The sequence below is a fragment of the Macaca nemestrina genome, chromosome 6 (genome assembly GCF_043159975.1).
Source record: "Macaca nemestrina isolate mMacNem1 chromosome 6, mMacNem.hap1, whole genome shotgun sequence".
Lineage (NCBI taxonomy): Eukaryota > Metazoa > Chordata > Mammalia > Primates > Cercopithecidae > Macaca > Macaca nemestrina.
In genome coordinates, this window is record NC_092130.1 from 46,483,479 (window position 1) to 46,505,131 (window position 21,653).

The 21,653-nt window shown below is 47.2% G+C and overlaps 1 long non-coding RNA gene across 1 annotated transcript in view; it reads left to right on the plus strand.

The window, feature by feature from the left end:
• Positions 1 to 3,700: 3,700 nt before the first annotated feature.
• Positions 3,701 to 21,653, plus strand: part of LOC105467149 (uncharacterized) — a 112,447-nt gene continuing 94,494 nt past the window's right edge. The window contains exon 1 of the long non-coding RNA XR_011624679.1: positions 3,701 to 5,592. This is a non-coding gene — a long non-coding RNA (uncharacterized lncRNA). The remainder of the gene's footprint in view (positions 5,593 to 21,653) is intronic.

Here is a 21,653-nt window from a genome sequence, read left to right on the forward strand (position 1 = left end):
TGATTTCATGAGTGTGTTTCATTTCAGTGATGACATTTAGGTGGTGACAGGGGAGTAGTGTATGTCTGGGAGCAATCTAACCTGACTCACTTGCAGGTATCCCTCTCAATTCTGCCTCTGTGAATTCCACTTACATTTGTAAATTCTTCTTTAGGTCCAACTTACTAGGTACTGAAGTTTATTGGAAACTGTAGCAAAGTAGGATGGCAAAGAAAAGCAAAGTGGCTAAATCAGTGTGCTCTTTCTAGCATCCTGGGGTCCCTATCTGGGATGGAAGGCTCCCCAAGTGTGGAGGCTCATCCCCCTTAATGGATCAGGGATTCTGGGGTACTTACTTCCTGGTGGTCCGGACACCTAGGTCACAGTGCTGCAATTAAGTAGCCTCAGACTTTTGGAGCATCAGATCATACATTGATTAAAAATGCCGCTGGAGTCTCACGGAGGCACTTGAGCACTGGGCACTAGTGCTAGGGACTAGGCACCCAGGGGCCATGGTTGAGCCTCACAACACTCATGCCGCCTCCTCCTGTGTGGTGTTATCTGCTCCCTTCTCCCAGACTCACTTTCTGGACAGATCAGAAGCTCTGCACCCGATTTTGGTACTAATGGTATAATGGATTACGTTTTAGCTCCCGTTTCTGTGTCTTAGCTGAAAAGGAATGTGTTGGAACTTGTGGGGCAGACAGAAACAGACATTTAGAATTTGGGCAGCCAGGCAGGCATGTTGTATTAGTCTGTTCTCACATTGCTATAGAAATACCTGGGACTGGATAATTTATAAAGAAAAGTTTAATTGGCTCACAGTTTTGCAGGCTGTGGAGGGAGCATGATGCTGGCATCTGCTCAGCTTCTGGGGAGGCTTCAGGAAGCTTACCATCATTGTGAAAGACAAAAGGGGAGCAGTTGTCTCATACAACAGGAGCAGGAGCAAGAGCAAGAGAGAGTAAGGGGGAATGTACTACACAGTTGGTTTTTTTTTTTTTTTTTGAGACGGAGTTTCGCTCTGTCACCAAGGCTGTAATGCAGTGATGCAGTCTTGGCTCATTGCAACCTCCACCTCCTGAGTTCAAGTGATTCTCCTGACTCAACCTCCCACGTAGCTGGGACTACAGGCACCTGCCACCACTCCCAGCTAATTTTTTTTTTTTTTTTTTTTTTTTTTTTTTTTTTTTGAGACGGAGTCTTGCTCTGTAGCCCGGGCTGGAGTGCAGTGGCCGGATCTCAGCTCACTGCAAGCTCCGCCTCCCGGGTTTACGCCATTCTCCTGCCTCAGCCTCCGGAGTAGCTGGGACTACAGGCGCCCGCCACCTCGCCCGGCTAGTTTTTTGTTGTATTTTTAGTAGAGACGGGGTTTCACTGTGTTAGCCAGCATGGTCTCGATCTCCTGACCTCGTGATCCGCCCGTCTCGGCCTCCCAAAGTGCTGGGATTACAGGCTTGAGCCACCGCGCCCGGCCTAATTTTTTTATTTTTTATTTTTTTAGTAGAGATGGGGTTTTACCATGTTGGCCAGGCTGGTCTTGAACTCCTAACCTCAAGTGATCCACCCGCCTCGGCCTCCCAAAGTGTTGGGATTACAGGCGTGAGCCACTGTGCCTGGCCTTACTATATACTTTTAAATCACCAGCTCTCATGAGAACTCACTATCCTGAGAACAGCACCAAGGGAGATGGTGTTAAGCCATGAGAAAACCACCCCCATGATCCAGTTATCTCCCACCAGGCCACACCTCCAACACTGGGGACTACAATTCGACATGAGGTTTGGGCAGGACACGGGTCTAAACCATACCACATGCCTTGACTGGGCTTCCTTGATTTTATTTATTATTTATTTATTTATTTATTTATTTATTTTTGAGACGGAGTCTTGCTCTGTCACCCAGGCTGGAGTGCAGTGGCCGGATCTCAGCTCACTGCAAGCTCCGCCTCCCGGGTTTACGCCATTCTCCTGCCTCAGCCTCCCGAGTAGCTGGGACTACAGGCGCCCGCCACCGCGCCCGGCTAGTTTTTTGTATTTTTTAGTAGAGACGGGGTTTCACCGTGTTAGCCAGGATGGTCTCGATCTCCTGACCTCGTGATCCGCCCGCCTCGGCCTCCCAAAGTGCTGGGATTACAGGCTTGAGCCACCGCGCCCGGCGCTTGATTTTAAATGTGATCTCCTGAGGGTGAGTGCAAGCTCTTGTGGAATGTGTGTAGTTTGCCCCACTGAGTGAGTTGCTTGAGAACAGGAACTGGCTCTTACTCCTCTCCAGCCCCAAGCTCATTACTCTGCCTGGCACCTGCTAGGCCCCTTTAAATTGTTATTCAATGAAGTATTTGAGAAATTAGTTGAGGAGAAAACCAAGACAACTCAGCTGTGCACAAGATCACATAGTCTGCATAGAGTCCAATACTACTAACGTCCTGGGTACACAGCAGCATGTGCGGGGTCAGAGCCGAGTGTAGTGTGTCAGTCCTTATCTGCACATCCACAATTCTACAGGAAGCTAAAGCCCGCACTAGTTGTATGAGATACCACGCCTTCCTCCAAATCCCAGGTTCTAATCAGAGCAGGTGCTGCCTGTCGAAGGTGAAGGAGGTCACTGCCGGCACTGCTGCCGATGTTCCAGTTCTCCCTCATCCTGCGTGTGGGGTGGGGTGAGCAGGGCTGGCTTTGCCCTTCGGCCTTCTTTCTTTCTTTTTTTTTTTTTTTTTTTTTTTTTGAGACGGAGTCTCGCTCTGTCACCCAGACTGGAGTGCAGTGGCCGGATCTCAGCTCACTGCAAGCTCCGCCTCCCGGGTTTACGCCATTCTCCGGCCTCAGCCTCCCGAGTAGCTGGGACTACAGGCGCCCGCCACCTCGCCCGGCTAGTTTTTTGTATTTCTTAATAGAGACGGGGTTTCACCGTGTTCGCCAGGATGGTCTCGATCTCCTGACCTCGTGATCCGCCCGTCTCGGCCTCCCAAAGTGCTGGGATTACAGGCTTGAGCCACCGCGCCCGGCCTCGGCCTTCTTTCAGCCTGGTTTGCTGGTGCGACAGTTCGTCTCCCTTCTGGGTTCAGCATGAAGCAGTTCATCCTTCCCAGCTAAAGTTCAAAAGGTTAAAAGTCTTTTGAGGACCAAATGTCTTCCAAGGGAACAGAAAAGAAGGCTGTCCTGAGGTTGTCAGTCTGGCCTGACCCAGCACAGCCTGAGCCAGGATATACGGGGTGGTTCTCTTCGATTAGCTGGATTCTGTTTTCATTTTGACGTTAGGAGCGGAAGTTGCTGGGACAGATTCTGGAAATGGAGCCAGGGCTATTTCTGTGTAAGTACCATGCGCCAACCAACTGCACCGCTGGAGCTCAGAGCTGGAGCTGTTTCTGACTGACATCTCAGTAGCCGTCTGTGGTGATGGCCTGCTGTCTAGGCTGTTTAAGTGGCTCAAGGGAGTGTGATTTTGGACCAGTAAGCAGCAGCTTCTACCCTGTGAGGTTTAAGCCCACCTCTCTACTAGCTCTGTCCTAAAGAATCCCAGACCCATCTGTACCAGCTGGTACCAGTGGGCACCATAAGGGCAGAAACAGCATCTGACTTGAACCACTCTGTCATCCCAGCACGCAGCACAGGGCCTGAGTAAAAGGAATCCAGGTGTTTTGTTTTTTTAATGCAGTGCCTACCCTATGAGGGATTTTTTTTTTTTTTTTTTTTTTTTAGATGGAGTTTTGCTCTTGTTGCCCAGGCTGGAGTGCAGTGGCACGATCTCGGCTCACTGCAACCTCCGCCTCCCAGGTTCAAGTAATTCTCCTGCCTCAGCCTCCTGAGTAGCTGGGATTACAGGCATGCACCACAATGCCTGGCTAATTTTGTATTTTTAGTAGAAACAGGGTTTCTCCATGTTGGTCAGGCTGGTCTCGAACTCCGGACCTCAGGTGGTCTGCCCGCCTTGGCCTCTCAAAGTGCTGGGATTACAGGCGTAAGCCACTGCGTCTGGCTGAGGGGTTTTTTAATCTAATGAGGCTCTAGATTTAAAAAACCCCTATTCCTTACTTAGGAAGCCTTTCTCCGCCTATCTTAATTGTTCCGCTCTGAAACCCTATTCCTTCTCTTACAAACTCTAAACTGCTTCATTTCTCTGCTGGGAAACCCAGAGATGCCATGTTCTGGGGATCCTTGACTTCCTGGATGCCTTTCTTCTCATAGGGCCCTTTGTACTTCTCTCCCCTTGGCATGTGGATTGGATAGCACTCCCACCTGAGGAGGCCATGCTTTGCAGTGGGCCCTGCAAGAGCTATGATGGGCCATGAAATCATACAGGTCTGGGTTGGAATCCCTCTCTGGGCCTAACCCCTAGGCTGAGTGTCCTCCCCAGGCCATTTTTCCTGACTTCCTTGGAAATGAGGAAGGGTCAAGGGTCTTGAGGGCTAACTCAAATGTCCTGCACCTTGCGGGGACTAAGGTCATCCTGGCCCATGTGGCACCTACCTGGTCTTCTAGGAAGACAGACCTAGAGAGAAATTGAGGGAAAGGAAGGATAAGGGTTGAGGTCAGGGCTGGATGACCATAATCTGAATTTGCTGTGCCTGTTGCAGCCTCCTACCTTGTAAAGTGAGTGATAGATTAGCTCGCTGGCCTGTTAGGAAGAGTAAATGGATTGATGTTTGTGGAAGGACTTTGTGCATAGGGAGGAGTTTTCACCATGTCACTGACCACAGAAGAGCCACCTTGAGCCTTGAGCCCACCAAGGAGGGATAGCCCACAGTTTCTGCTCAGGAGTGGCCCACAGTCCTGGGGCTGCCTTCCCTAGTCCCCTTGGGACTACCTTGAGGCACACAGCTGGTCAGAGCTGGGTTTCTCCTGAACCATCCAGGCATGTATGGTCCTTTTAGGGAATAGGTGGGTCTCCTTTGGAGCCTCTCAACCCCATTCCCTGTTCTCCATCCTCATCCTTTCCCAATAATGAGGCCAAGGGGTTCTTCCCATCATTCCCTGGACTGTTCCCAAGAAAGGACAGAGGCAAGGGGACCGAGGACCCCAGAGAGGTGGCTACTTTTAGGCTACACGGTATGTATGTCTGAGCCTCTCCTTGGGGAGCAAGGATGGAGGCAGGACTTGGGCTGTGGAGGGTCACTCTCCACATTCTACTATGACCATGGCATTGCATTAAAAGCAAAACACCTGGACCCCTTTTACTTAGGCCCTGTGCTGCATGCTGGGATGACAAAGTGTTTCAAGGCAGATGCTGTTTCTGCCCTTGTGGTGCCCACTGTCAGGTAGAGAAGAAAAAGAATCATAGTGAAGTGTGATGAATGCTATAGGCTGAAAACTGCGTTTTACTTTTTTTTCCTCATAAAGGTAATTTAGACATTCTGATAACAGCTAACACAGGGCTCACTACGGATTGAGAATTTGCTGTTTCTGTGTGTGCAACCAACCCAATAAGGCAGTTACTATTATTATCCTCATTTTACAGATAAGGAGCCAGGAGCATAGAAAGTTTAAGCAAGTTGCCCAAGGTCACGGACGTGCTGAGAGAGAGCTGGGATTTGAATTAAGGCACAGTCTGTTTCCATACTCCCTGCTCTCTATCACTAATTCTCCATTACTCTGGAAAATGAAACAGCTACAGAAGGTAAGAAAAAGAAATTATTCAAAAGTTCTCTACTCTTAGGCCTTCAACATTTGTGTGTATTCTCCTTTTTTTCCCTTTTAAACTTTCTTTTATTGTGTTATGACACAGCACACTACAGAAAAATGCATCAAACAAATGTACAGCTTAACAAATTATTATAAAGTAAATACTGTTTAACCACTGCTCAGGTAAAGAAATAGAATTTTGCCAACACCCCCAATCCTCACTTCCTAATTATTACCCTCAGTCTCCTCCCACAGGGAGCTATCATTTTGATCTTTATGGCAATTATTTTTTCACTTTGCTTTTGAGATTTACTATCTAAGCATATATGTGTAAAACATAATCATTTAGTAGGTTTTGGAATTTTAGATAAACTGCATCATACCACATGCATTATACATGTTTGTGCTGGCTTCTTTCACTCAACATTAGATTGTGAGTTTCATCATGGTAGTTAAGTGTGTAGCATCAGTTTATTCATTTTCATAGCTACATTGTATTCTACTGTAAAAATATACTCACTATGCTTAACTAACCCACATTTGATAGACGTTTGAGTTGTTCCTAGTTTCATACTATTATGGGTGATACTGTTAGGAATATTCTTACACATGTCTTTTCTTGTTTGCATGGGTATTTGCATCTTTGGTGGGTATACACTTAGGAGTGGAATTGCTGGATGTATATGTCCAGCTTGAATAGCTAACATCAAACAATTTTATAAGGTGATTGGATCAATTTATATTTCTATAAATTTTTTCTTTTTTTTTTTTTTTTGAGACGGAGTCTCGCTCTATCACCCAGGCTGGAGTGCAGTGGTGTGATATCAGCTCATGGCAACCTCCGCCTCCTTGGTTCAAGCAATTCTCCTCCTTCAGCCTCCTTAGTAGCTGGGGCTACAGGTGTGCGCCACCATGCCCAGCTAATTTTTGTATTTTTATTAGAGACAGAGTTTCAGCATGTTGCACAGGCTGGTCTCAAACTCCTGAGCTCAAGTGATCCACCCGCCTCAGCATCCCAAAATGCTGGGATTACAGGCATGAGCCACTGCACCCAGCCCAAATTTATATTTCTTCCGGCCTGTGAAAGTTCTTGTTGCTCTCTACATCTTTGCTTATACTTGGCATTATTAGTGTTCTTAATTTCAGCTATGCTGGTGGATATGCAGTGGTCTCTCCTTGTGGTTTGACTTTGCCTTTCCCTGATGACTAATCATATTGATAATTTTTCATATATTGATTGGACATTTGCATATCTTCTTTTGTGATGGGCTTGTTCAAGTCACTTGCTTATTTTTCCATCGGGGTGTCTGTCTTTTTCTTATTAGTGTGAGTTCTCTGTTCTGGATATAAGCCCTTCATTGGTTATATATGTGATAAATAGCCACTTGTATGCTGTGACTTGCCTTGTCACTTTCAGAATGGTATCTTTTCATGAACATTTTTTGTAAGGAAATTACAGCTCTGTTTTATTGAGGTATACTTTACATACATAAATTCATAGATTTTAAACATTTAATCAGTTTTGACAACTGTATATATCTTTGTAACTGCTACCCCCAAACAACATAAAAGATATTTCCATCACTCCTGAAAATTCCCTAGTGTCATTTTCTACGCAATTCTTCACCGATCTTCCAGAGGCAATGACTTTCTGATTTCTATCACAATACATTACTTCTGCCTGTTCTAGAATTTCAGATAGAATAAAAAGTATATGTTCTTTTGTGTCTAGCTTCTTTTGGTCAATATAACGTTTTTGCTTTTTATTTTTAGATTCATCTATATTGTTGAATTATCAATAGTCATTGCTTTTTATTGCTGAGATTCATCAATAACACTGAGTAGTTTTCATTGAGTGAAGAAACCACAATTTGTTTATCCATTCTCCTGTTGATGGATGTTGGTGGTGTTTGCAGATATTGATCTAGCTATATATGAATTTAATATTATAAACATTTTAATATATTAATCCTATATTTTAATATTTAATAATTAATGTATAAAATATTATGAGTATATATAATTAATCTTTTTACTTTGAGATAAACTGTAGATTCACATGCAGTTGGAAGAAATAATACAGGGGTCCTATGTACACTTTACCCAGGTTCCATCAATGATAACTTCTTTTTTTTTTTTGAGATGGAGTCTCCCTCTGTTGCCCAGGCTGAAGTGCAGTGGTGTGATCTTGGCTCACTGCAACCTCTGCCTCGTAGACTCAAGTGATTCTCTTGCCTCAGCCTCCAGAATAGCTGGGATTACAAGGTCACACCACTACCGCCCAGCTAATTTTTGCATTTTTAGTAGAGACAGCGTTTCGCCATGTTGCCTAGGCTGATCTTGAACTCCTGACCTCAAGTGATCCCCCCACCTTGGCCTCCCACAAGTGCTGAGATTACAGGCGTGAGCCACTGCACCTGGCCTGATATAGTTTGAATCTCCAAATCTAAAGTTGAAATGTGATCCCCAGTATTGGAGATGGGGCCTGGTGGGAGATGTTTGGGTCATGGAGGCAGATCCCTCATGAATGGCTTGATGCCCTCCCTGTGGTAATGAATGCATTCTTGCTCTGTTACTTCACATAAGAGCTGTTTGTTTAAAGGAGCCTGGCACCTCCTCCCACCCTTGCTCCCTCTCTTGTCATGTGATGCACCTGCTCTCCACTTGCTTTCTGCCATGATTATAAGCATCCAGAGGCCCTTACCAGAAGCAGATGCTGGCACCATGCTTTGTGTTCAGCCTGCAGAACCATGAGCCAAAGTAAACCTCTTTTCTTTATAAATTACCCAGCCTCAGGTATTCCTTTATAGCAATGCAAACTGATTAACACGTGGTGGGAGGGCTAGACTGGTACCAACTACTCCATCATAGTTGGAAGCAGAAGTTTCCCTCTTTCTTTCTTGATGAAGTGAAGCATGTGTTGGCAAAGATGTTGAGACAGATGCCAGGCAGAGCTAGACACTTTCTCTGACCCTTTGTCTTTGTCGGGTCTCTATGAGCAGTATGGCAACTACTTGTTAGACTCTGTAAGTGCATAGCTGTAATGTCTTGCAACCCCCTGCCTTTAGCATACTCCAAATGAAGGAGCTTCTGCTACATAAACACTGGCGTAAGGTTTTCTCGGATCCTGGAAATAAATCATCTTACCGTTACCACCAAATAGAGTGTGTTCATTTCTTATTACAAATCCAGTTCCGCCTATATTAGTTCCGCCTATATTAGTCTGCCCTTTTACAGTGAAAAAGTTAAGGTTGCCCTGCTGCCTGGTTGAGAGTAGTGGACCCTTTCAAAGGTCTACTGGGCTTCTTTGCTGCTGAAAGTCATTAATTCGTGGGCTAGATTGTTGGCCTTGGGCCTGCCGGCACTGTTTACTGTAGTAAACAGTGCTCCAGCAGAGGGAGACACACAAGGGATGTCTTTCAGCCTGTCAGGAAGGAGGCATGGCCAAATCAAACGCTGGCACAGGGAAGTTACCCTGAGACATGCTATGCCTATAAAGAATGTGAAGCTTGGCGTCTCACTCTGCTCCAGGGGCCCACAAGCAACTCATTCATTCAATAGACATCCAGTGGTTGCCTGTACTGAGCCAGGCTCTGTGCTGAGTTCTGGGGAAACAGAGCAAGGGAAAGGTTCACCAAACACATGAGGCTTGGATTGGCTCCTGGGGTCAAATGTTGGTTCCAAAGAAAACTGAAAAAAAAAAAAAAAAAAAAAAATTGCAGTGAGCTCATCGTTTCCACATTTGAAGAAAAGAGCATACAAATCGAGTTCATATTTTGGAAAGGAACCCAGAGATTTCATTTTGGAGCTCGGGTGCACTGCTTGGAGGGGGACCCCTGGCCTTGCCCAACTCATCCACAGGCTCTCAAGAACCCAGACCCAGTTGTATTTCCATAGCGGAAGATATGAACACGCTTCTCTCCTTGTTGGAAGCCTGAGGACTCTTTCTGATTCTCTCCTCCTTTTCCTCCTCTCTCCCAGAAACAGATGTCTGAGCTTGAGGACACCAATTTCACATTGTAGGATCAGGTGTGGCCCTTTGGGATCCATCACTGGGTTACTCTGGGGGCTGGACCCTCCCTTCTTGCCCTTCTGGCACCCATAGTCTGTGGTTGGGTTTGTGATGGGTAGAAACGTGGTAGTTCTGTTTTTGGTGTCCTGAGCAGGGAGGCTGTTGGCCAGGGTGAACATTTATGGGGTCTGTGTGTTCTTTGGATAAGTGAATCTACCTCCCTAGAGTCTTGATGTTTTCTCTGAAAATTCAGTTTCTGTTGAGGGGGAGGTCTCTGCAGGTTCTAAGATTCCAGAGACTTCCTAGGTTTCCAAAGATGATTTCTGGGATTCCTTTTGTTAGTTTTATAAATATGCCTTTGACTTCCTTTCTTGGTCATGTTCTTGTGAGCCCTCTGGCTTTGGGGCCTCGGGTCATGAACAAGGGAAGCAGACAGAGCTACCTTGCTTACTAGGTCTGGTTGTTTTGGGTTCACTTGACCACATTGGTGGATAATACCTTGAGGCCAGGTAAGATGGTGTGTCTGGACACATCCTTGACCATATCTTGTCCTGATTCCTCCATCCCTTCTCTGCCCTCCCACCAGGTTGCAGAGTCCTTTTCTACCTTGTATCCATTGTCACTGGCAGGATGATGATGTTCCTTCCACAGACAGGCTTAGAATTTTGAGGAAACCCCAGTGGGTTTTTTTTTGTTTTTTGTTTTTTTTTTCCAGGGAGGAAAAGTCTATGATACGGTGGTCAGAATTAGTTACAATGAAAGAATGGAAGTTTGTGGATTTAAAAATAAAACAACTGGGTCTGGAAAATACACTGTAGAGGAGGTTCTCTAAGTGGAAATTTGTGAATGCTGTGGCATTCTAAGTTTTCCAGTTGGAAAGGGATTACTAAGTTGGGAAGCTGCATCCTGCCCTGGAAGCTAAGAAGGCAAAGGGAAGCCTGATTTGCTACCAACTGAGTGGCCATCAGAAATGGGAGCTACAACCTTCCTGGGTGACGGTATAAGGCCTCTTTGCTCTCTCAGTAGAACAAGTATGAATGCCAATCAATGAAGGGCACAGTGTTTTCCTCATCTGCCCTTCTGCATGAAACAAGGAAACCATTTGATAACATGCCAAGACTCACCAGAGAGGGAGGGGACTGAGGCTTCAAAGTGATGTGCTAGATTCTTTGGGAATGTACCAGAAGGGTACAGCTTCCTGACTCGGTAATCCCATTTCAACCAGAAAACAGCATGCCACAGAGTCCACAGATTCCAGTTAGGCCAGGGAGAAAGGAAGTCCATAATTACTTCTGATAAAAAGATACATGAATAGCCGGGCGCGGTGGCTCATGCCTGTAATCCCAGCACTTTGAGAGGCTGAGGCAGGCGGATTGCCTGAGGTCAGGAGTTCAAGACCAGCCTCGCCAACATGGTGAAACCCCATCTCTACTAAAAATACAAAAAATTAGTCAGGTGTGGTGGCAGGCGCCTGTAATCCCAGCTACTTGGGAGGCTGAGGCTGGAGAATTGCTTTAACCCAGGAGGTGGAGGTTACAGTGAGCAGAGAGCGTGCCACTGCACTGCAGCCTGGGCGACGGAGTGTGACTCCATCTCAAACAAACAAACAAACAAACAAATAAATGAAAAGATACATGAATAAGTAGGGAAAATTCATGAAGGTGTGGCCAGTTTTGGATAAATGTATCCAAAGCTTTCTGATGGATCAGATTTCAATAAAAGGATTTTCCTGGTACATAAACTGCTCTGAGCCCCCAAGAGTTTGATTCTTTCCTTCCAGCTCTCCTGGCACAGCCAGAGGAGGGTTTTGTGTAATTGGCCCTTGAAACATTATTACAATCACTTTGTGGCTTCTTTCAGCTTATTTTTAATTACAAGGTCTATTGCATTTTTAAATTATTAACTCTGACAATTACTTATCTTGGCATTTTCTTATCTTGATGAAAATGAAAACAGCAAGGTCATGTTAGCTCACTTGAGGTTTTGGTCTGCTGCAGCTTAAATTGAGCTGAATAGTTCAGCAAATGTTTGCAGTGCGGGGACCAGCTGAGGTTGCAGAGCGTCTGTTCAGGGAACAGGGGCGGGAAGAACTCGGCAACACAGAGGCTAGTTCAAGGGCGTTTGGAGCCCAGGTGGTCAGGGCCCGTCTGTGGAAGTGGGAGGTGCCCTTGTAGGTGATGATGGCCCATGAGCAGCTTCTTCGCCTCAGGAGCTCTGCATGGGACAGACAGCCGGAGGCAGAGCCAGGAAGGAGACAGCAACCCTCTGTCTCACAGTAACTTCTTTCTCTGACCTTCTGTGGTGGTCCTCACTCTATGACAACAACAGCAACTAAACAATAATGATAAGTGACCGTTACTGAGTGGTTACTATGTGTCTAATGCCTTGCCCACGACGCTTGGCAAATATCCACGGATGCTGGGCATGGCAGGCCCGCATCGCCATGCTGCCATCTGTCCAGCAGGGGGTAGTGTGACTACACCATAAAGGGGACCTCCTTCTTTACCTGGGTTCTCAGGAAAAAATATCTCGAGTTTCTGCTGGATGCTGGAAGGATGCTTCTGGCTTTGACAGTGAGTCCAAATCTCCAACAGTGAGGGCAAAACAAAGTATGATTATCGGCTGGGCATGGTGGCTCACGCCTGCAATCCCAGGACTTTGGGAGGCCGAGGTGGATGGATCACAGAGTCAGGCGTTTGAGACCAGCCTGGCCAACATAATGAAACCCCGTCCCTACTAAAAATACAAAAAATTAGCCGGGTATGGTGGTGCAGGCCTGTAATCCCAGCTACTTGGGAGGCTGAGGCAGGAGAATTGGTTGAACCCAGGAGGCAGAGCTTGCAGTAAGCTGAGATCGTGCCACTGCACTCCAGCCTGGGCGACAGTGTGAGACTCCATCTCAAAATAAATAAATAAATAAATAAATAAATAAATAAATAAAAAATTAAGAAAAAAAGAAAGTATGATTGTCATTCCTCCACCAATCTCAGGGCGCCTGCCGGTCCATGAGTCCCAACCCGAAGTCCTTCGGTGTTCAGGCCCCAGCTCCATTGACTCCACCAAGGGCAAAGGGCAGGCATGAACTTGGAGAAATGGCTTCAGCCTCAGTGGACAATGCTGATACCACGGTAGGGTCCTTGGCAACATGCCTCCTTAGAGATACACAGACAGTTCCTCAACCTGAGAGCTGCTTGGTGGGAAGTAGAGATGGGGTGCCCCCATCCCCAGATGTGTTATATGCATTAGCCAATGGGCACTGCTGTTGAGAGACTGCTTGGCCATTTGGGGCAGCTGTCTTAGAAGACACACCCCTTGGATGTCTGCAGCTTCTCAGCCAGAAACCGGAGAAAAAGTTCCATCTTTCCCATAGGCTGGGAGCCAGTCACACCCAGGGTATAATGCTGAAAGGGAAGGGAGCAAGACTGTTGGTGGGACATGGTTGTCCCACAGCAAGACTGTTGGTGAGACAGGGCTCCAACTGCCCTGGCCCTCTGCAGAGCCTCCTGAGAAGGTAAGGTAGTGGCTGGCTGTCTGCTCTGGATGATTTCTGCTGACCTAGTTCTGGGAGTGGTTTCATGGCTTGGGGAACAGCCAAGAACTTTCCAGAAAGGACTACACAGAAATTTGTGACAGCCCCAGAGGCCTGCTCAGGACTCTGAGGGCTGAATTTTTTTTTTTTTTTTTAATCTTGGGGAGACAGTTTTGGTTATGGTCCCCAGCAAAGACAGGCTGGGAGATTTCTTCTACCAGCCTCCGTGAGGAGTTCAGATCCTGGGTCCCTCAGCACAGCCCACATCTAAGGCTGTAGCTGTGACGAACTTAAAAATCAATGCCGCCGCCCAACCGCTCAGCTTCAGAAGTGCCCTAGGTTCAAATGTTCAAAGCAGCCCCGAGTTATCTTTGCAGCTTCTTCAAATTCCTCCACTACTCTCTAGGCCCTGAGAAAGGAAAATGTTAATCTATCTCAGACTGCCAACTCCTCCAACCCCAAGCACCTTCTTCCTGCTAGGCTGGAAACTTTGCAAACTGGAAAATGTCTGTGCACTGGAGGCCAGTGCCCATGCTCCAGGCCTCTTGCTCCCTGGCCGCAGGCCTCATCCCAAATCCAGTCGTCCCTGTAAAGTTCCAAAGCTCAAAAAGCTGCTTGCGTGTGTGCAGGCAGGCACGCGATGGTGGTGGGCACGCGATGGTGGTGGGCACACGATGGTGGTGGGCACGCGATGGTGGTGGGCATGCGACGGTGGTGGGCACGCGATGGTGGTGGGCACGCGTGGGTGCATCTGTGGGCCTCTCCTCTGGAGAGATTTGCCTTTCACTGCCTGAGATGCAGCTGAGGAGGAAATGTTCCCCGATTCCTGATCTGGTAGATCAGCTGGGGCCATTGTGTGTTCTGGTTTATAATGTTAATAGGAATACTAATAATACCTGACATTTCTTGAGCGCTTTAACTAGGTTCTTCACCAGGGTTGTTTAATTTAATTCTCACAAGAGCCCTATGAGGTAGATGCTATATAGAATATAATATATATAAAATAATATAATTTTTTTTTGAGACAGGGTTTTGCTCTTGTTGCTCAGGCTGGAGTGCAATGGTATGATCTTGGCTCACCGCAACCTCCACCTCCTGGGTTCAAGCGATTCTCCTGCCTTAACCTCCCAAGTAGCTGGGATTACAGGCATGCCTAGCTAATTTTGTATTTTTTGTAGAGACGGGGTTTCACCATGTTGGTCAGGCTGATCTCAAACTCCTGACCTCACCTGCCTTGGCCTTCCAAAGTGCTGGGATTACAAGGGTGAGCCACCACGCCTGGCCACTTTTCTTTTTTTTTATTTTTGAGACAATGTCTCATTCTGTCACCCAGACTGGAGTGTAGTGGTGTGATAACTGCTCACTGTAGCCTTGACCTCCTGGACTCAAATGATCCTCCTGCCTCAGCCTCTTTTAGTAGAGATAAGGTTTTGCTATGTTGCCTAGGCTGGGCTTGAACTCCTGAGCTCAAGCAATCTGCCTGCCTCAGCCTCCCAAAGTGCCAGGGTTACAGGCCCTGTTTTCTGAGATTCACCTGAAGAGTCTAAACGTGAGACACAGTGGGGGTAGATGGGAAGAGAAGAAAGGGGAGGAGGGGAAGGGAGGAGACAGGGTAGGGGGTACAGACACACATCACACACACACACACACACACACACACACACACACAGAGGTGTGAGGCACATTTGGAGCCAACTGTGCTTCTACCAGTAGTAAGACCACTGATGTATAAGTAAGTGTTTCTTACAGACATGGGCCACATGGGGCAAAGGGCTGGCCTCATAAAACTGCCCAGAAGGGAAAGGTGACCCTGAAGACAGAGGGACCCCCAAATTCCTGGAGATTGAGGGAGGAAAGCAAGAGCCACACAGAGGAGCCTGCAGCCAAGTGTTCCATTTGGGGTCTCCAAAGAATCCACAAAGCACCCATGAGGGAAAGTTCAGGCCAGAGAAAACCCACCTTACATGTCAGTTGTGAGCAAAAAAAGGCAATGCCGGATGACACTGGTAACAGTCAAATAATACTGTTCCTGCCCTCCTCCTTCTCCCCGCTCCACACTTATTCAGAGTGGGAATCAGAATGTCTTGATGGACGGGCACTTTGGTGGTAGCTGCTTTATCTGGCGCCTCTAGGATTGAAGTGGATGGACAGCACACTGAACCGTCCTGACAAGCATGATCTGGTGGCCAGAAGCCAACTTCAGCCGCTATAATGCAGTCATGGTCCCCCCTTCAGTTTCCCAGGCCTAAGCCGGTTCATGTCCTGGAACCACATGATCAAAGCGGTTCTTGGCCTTCTTGAGAAAGAAATCTGCAAAGTGCCACAAATACATCCATATATATACCGCAAAACTACTCCTAAGCCTTGACCAGTGGGATCTGCAGACACTGGATCTGAGGAGTGAGGAAATAGGCAGTCCTTTAAGGGACCCCTAGACACTAGATTTTAATTTTTGCTAATTCCTCGGAACTCAAACTGCCCCCTTGGCCTGCCAGTCAAAGGAAAGGTTTGTGGTGGTGAGCTGATAAATGGAGTTTTGACCAAACTTCATCTCACACTGGGCCCATGGACTCACTCTTGTGATACTTCCCTAGTCTCTAGGTATCTAATTGGAATAGACATACTCTGCAATTGACAGAATCATCACATTAGCTCCCTGACCTGTAGACTGAAGCCATTATGAATTTTCCTCTTCCTGCAAGGATAGTAAGCTAAAAACAATATTGCATCCTTGGCAGGGGGGTCGGGGGAGGATTTTAGAGAATAGTATCAAAATACAGGGATCCTGGAATCAAGAGGGTGAAAGTGGGCAGAGCTTCCTTCACTACTATACCTAATAACACACTCATAATTTTTGCTTCCTTACTTTGCAGCTTTGGACTCAGCTAGTTTGGAATTCTTGGTTTTCAAGGGAGAAACCAGGAAACACAACAATGACACCACAGAATTGGAAGTTGAGACTGCTATCTAGCCTCTAATGTTAGGCTACTAACAGGCACAGATAGTGTTTACCATTTGTATTAGTTTTCGCATTGCTATAAAGAAATACCTGAGGCTGGGCACGGTGGCTCACGCCTGTAATCCCAGCACTTTGGGAGGCTGAGGTGGGTGGATCACCTGAGGCCAGGAGTTCGAGACCAGCCTGACCAACATGGTGAAACCACATCTCTACTAAAAATACAAAAATTAGCTGGGCATGGTGAAGCATGCCTGTAATCCCAGCTACTTGGGAGGCTGAGGCAGGAGAATCACTTGAACCTGGGAGGCACAGGTTGCAGTAAGCCAAGATCGCACCTTTGCACTCCAGCCTGGACAACAAGGGTGAAACACCATCTCAAAAAAAAAAAAAAAAAAAAAGAAAAGAAATACCTGCGACTGGATAACTTATACAGAAAAGAGATTTAATTGGCTTAGAGTTCTGCAGGCCGTGCAGGAAGCTAAGTGGCTTATACTTCTCAGGAGGCCTCATGAAACTTACAATCATGGCGGAAGGCAGAGGAAGCAGGCATGTCTTATGTGTGGCTGGAGCAGGAGAGAGAGAGAGAGAGAGAGCTGTACACTTTTAAACAACCAGATCTCACAATAACTCACACACTATCACAAGAACAGCACCAAGGGGAATGGCGCTAACCCATTCATGGGAACTTCACCCCCCCGTGATCCAATCACCTCCCACCAGGCCCCACCTCCAACAGTGGGGATTACAATTTAACATGAGATTTGGGTGGCGACACAGATCCAAACTGTATCACCATACTAGTAGGGATGATTGATCCTGATTACCAACACATTCATTGTTTTGCTTAAGTTAGTTTGAGTTGGTTTCCTGTCCTTTGCAACAAAGATATATAGTAGCAGCTCAATAACTACTGAATTGTGAGTTAGTTTCTCTTCTATCTCTTTAGGTCACTCCATGAGTGGGCCACAGAATAGCATGAATAATTCCCATTTGTTTCTATGGGTGGGAGGGTCCATTCTGACCCGGTTCCTGACTACACCTGGAAATGAGTCCACCCTGAGGTGGGGTGGGGGCAAAGGGGAGTGCAACCTGGAGAGAGCAGCAGAGAATGGAAACAAACTTTGCTTGTTTTTTAAAACATGAAAAAAAAAGTAGCAATTTCACTTCGTGTTTAATATCACTTTACATTTTATTCCTCTCCCCAAACACTCTCAGGGCCTCTGAAAGTTTCTGCAGTGCACAATTTGAAATTGCTTCTTCGTTTCACAACTCAAGGGATAGCTTGAGCTAAGAGTCAGAGCTCTAAAGGAAGTCACCTTTGTGCCCTGCTTCTCTTTGTTACAATGCCCAGTGACGTTTACTTAATGGGTCGGAAATGAGGTCTCAGGTGTTTATGTCAGAGCTTTGAGAATCTTATCTGGTGGTACAACTTTCACTCAAAATTAATGTGCTGCATGGTGAGGGGGATGAACAAACTCGTTAGGAGAGCAAACCGATTTCCTCATTGTCACCTAACAGCATTCATTGTGTGTGTGCTTAGAGTAATGTCTTTTCTACAAGCCAAATGGGAAAATGCTCTAATGTATTTCCCTGAATTTGGCCTGCCACTATTGTAAATTACCTTGCTTAATGGACTTTGGGATTCTGTTATCTATTTGGAGACTTCTGAGCTCCTGGAGAACCAAATCAGGTGTCTTAGTCCCCAGGAAGGGAAGGCAGGCTTAGAAGATTTACAGCTCTGTGAACATCATTATTGATGTCTGTTGTGTTTTGCAAACAACTTTCCTGTGGAATAAGTGCTTATGATGAGGCTGCGGGCAGTTTTTTTGATAAGTCGCCCTGAAATAATGACTACCAGGGACCATAAATTCCCTCTGGAAATCAACATTCCAGGAAGGTATTTGGCAATTATTTCAACCCCACCCCCACCACCACCTCAGCTGTGTGTGGGAACCCCGCCAAGTTCCTCAGCAACCTTCAGTGTATTTACTAAGAGTCGCTAAAATAATCATAACAACAACAACTACAACAACAACTCCAACTCCAACAGCACACATTTGTAGAGCACTTTGCAGCTTACAGAGGGGTTCACAGACCTTATCTCACTGAGGAGATGCGGAAGTTGAGGCCCAGGGACACCAGCCAGTAGTGAGGGCTGCTGGAAACAGGGCAGGGCCCGGTCTTCCTGATTTGCATCCATTGTCTCTACTCTCTACTTCTGTGTTGGTTAATTTTATGTGTTGACTTGACTGGGCCACATGCCACCCAGATACTTGGTTAGATATTATTCTGAGTGCTTCTGTGAGGGTGTTTTTGGATGAGAATAACTTTTCTTATTTTTTATTATTATTGTTTTTCAAGAGTCAGAGTCTCACTTTGTCACCCAGGTTGGAGTGCAGTGGCATGATCACAGCTCACTGCAGCCTCAAACTCCTGGGCTCAGGTGATCCTCCTTCCTCAGCCTCCCAAGTAGCTAGGACTACAGATGTGCACCACCACATCCAACTAAGTTTTTATTTTTATTTTTGTAGAGATGAGGTCTTGCTATGTTACCCAGGCTGTTTTTTTTTTTTTTTTGAGACAGGGTCTCATTCCATTGCCCAGCCTCCAGGCTGGAGTGCAGTGGTGCGATCTCAGCTGACTGCAACCTCTGCCTCCCAGGCTCAAGTGATCCTCCCACCTCAGCTTCTGAGTAGCTGGGACTGCAGGTGCATGCCACCATGCCTGGCTAATTTTTGTAACTTTTGTAGAGATGTAAGTTTCACCATGTTGCCCAGGCTGGTCTTGAACTTCTGAACTCAAGTGATCCACCTGCCTCAGCCTCCCAAAATGCTGGGATTACAGGCATGTGCCACCACACCTTGCTGAGAATAACATTTAAATCAGTAGACAGAGTAAAGCAGGTTATCTTTTCTAATGTGGTTGGGCATCATCCAATCAGTTGAAGGCCTGAATAGAACAAAAACGCTGGCCCTCCCCCAATGAAGAATTCTTCTGCCTGATGGCCTGTGAACTGGAACATAGGCTTATTCTGGTTCCACAGCAACTTCTGGCCTTTGGGCTTAAACTGGGACATCGGCTCCGCAGATTTTGGATTTGCTAGACTCCATAATGATGTGAGCCAATTCCTTAGAAATCTTTCTTTCTCTCTCTCTCTCTGCCATCTCCCAGTAGCCATGTTCACAAATGCTTTCTGTATATATATGGCTGCTATTGGTTCTGTTTCTCTGGATAACTCTGACTAGTACAGCCACTCATCTCATGTCATTAAACAATGTACCCCCACAGGCTCCCCTTGCCAGTCCCTGAGCTGAGGTGCAGGCTTGAGTTGGGGGATACAAAAGGCTAAGATTGCTTGTGGGATTAAAATGTTTTTAGATTTTTTAAAATTTTAATTGTGGTAAAATACAGAAAAAAATTTACCCTCTTGATCATTTTTGAAGTGTACAGCCCAGTAGGATAATATATTCACAGTGCCGTGTAAAGTTTTGATTTTAGCTGGACTAGATAAGACTCTTTAATACCTGAAGATAACATCATCCGTAGAGCCAAAAGTGACCCCAAATTATGGGATTTTCAGGGAGAGGGAAAAAACAAAAAAAAGCTCTTGCCTGTTTGCCCTGTGGAGCTGCAGCCTTTCTCTAAACCAGGGCGGGAGCCAGCTGTAGAGCTGTGATATCAAGGTCACAAGGAGCCACAGAACCGGAGGAGGGGCCACAGAACCAGAGGAGGGGCCACAGAACCAGAGGAGGGGCCATAGAACCAGGGGAGGAGCCACAGAACCAGGGGAGGAGACACAGAACTGGAGGAGGAGCCACAGAACCAGACAAGGGGCCACAGAATCGGAGGAGGAGCCACAGAATTGGAGGAGGAGCCACAGAACTGGAGGAGGAGCCACAGAACCAGGGGAGGAGTCACAGAACCGGAGGAGGAGCCATAGAACTGGAGGAGGAGCCACGGAACTGGAGGAGGAGCCACAGAACCAGAGGAGGAGCCTCAGTACTGGAGGAGGAGCTGCAGTACTGGAGGAGGAGCCACAGAACCGGAGGGGATTTGGGGAGGAGGGGTCATCCTAGCTGAATGTTGAAGAATGGTGGGATCTGAACAATTGAAGATGGGGAGGGAGAGGGGTCAGTCTCAGCACACACACCTGCCACCCTGCTGCCAGGATGGTGGGCATGTGTCCTTAGGCCACAGCCACCTTGATGGCCATAAACATTCCTGTTGCCTTTGCAGTCCTAGCTGGTTCTCTAGTAGCTCTAGATTCTGGAGGAACAGTGTCCATCCTCTACTCCCTCTGAGCTTTCTATCCACACCTGAGAGGCATTTTATAAATAGCCTGTTGACAAAACCTTAAGTATAGTACCCCTGCGAGCTAAATTACCCAGTGGCACAGCTGTAAGTATGTAAGGACCATCGGAGTGTGACCAGTGGGGCTGGCAGGTGCAGGGAGGAGCAGAGCATGGCCCTCTGCCCCCGGTCCATGTCCTGAGCATGACCAGGACTGGCCTGAAGGAGTGGGATAGGAGCTGTCTGATCAGAGAGCCCTTCCTCGGGGTCCTCTGTCCTGACCAGCTTCTTCTCTGAGACCATGAAAGAACAGAGCATATGGCTGGGGCAGTTTGGGGAGGAGCCAGCCTCTGGGGTCAGGTCTGGGACCCTGCACCAGGATTCGAAGCAATTCAGCCCCAAGCAGTGGACTGCATCCCAGGCCTGGGGGGTCTGACTTCAGCCTGCTGGCAGCTCCCACTCACCACATTGTGGTCACAGGAGCCTTCTTCCATGACTTCTATGCATGAAACCCAGGCTCCCTGTGGGGTCCCTCGCCTGCCAGGAACACCCTCCTTTTCTTACTCTTTCGACCAGCTTCTTCTACCTGCCCCTCAAATCCCAACCAAAATTGTGCAGATGGGCTTTCCCATCATTCCACCCTGGTCTGGATGAAATCAGAGCCCCTGGTGTACACTCCTGTGTCCCTCAAATTCTAATAGTTATTATTAAATACTCATTGTTGAGTATCATTGTCATTGTTGGCTGAAAGCCTGCCACCATTGAAAGCTCTGAGGACAGGGCAGTGTCTGGCTGTTGCTCCCTGTATCCCTAGCACTTAGCATGGGGCCTGGCACGCCGTGGGTGTGCAGGGAGTGTGACTGAATGAAAGACAGAATCTTTAGCAGAGCCTACACCTCTCTGAAACCAGAAGCACCCGTACTCCAACAGCTGAAACCTCCCTTCATCTCCCTGGAAACATCTGGCAAGCTCCACAACTCAGTCCAGCTGAAGGAAGTGGAAGGGCCAGCCAGACCTTGCACCAGGGTGTGCTGAGGACACACAGCCGGGAGCACTGGGCCGCAATCTTTAGCCAGGCCGGAGTGGGTGGCAGGAGAGGCGGCGCCCACACTGGATCATCCTGGTCGATGCCACTGTGTCAGCCGCCCAGAGTGGGCCATAGAGGACAGAGAGGCCGCCCTACACTCTACAAGGCAGGTCATGGAGGGGTGAGGCCTTCTTGGGCAAGGGCGACTGGGCAGTGTGGCCTGTTAGGGTGTTGGGAGT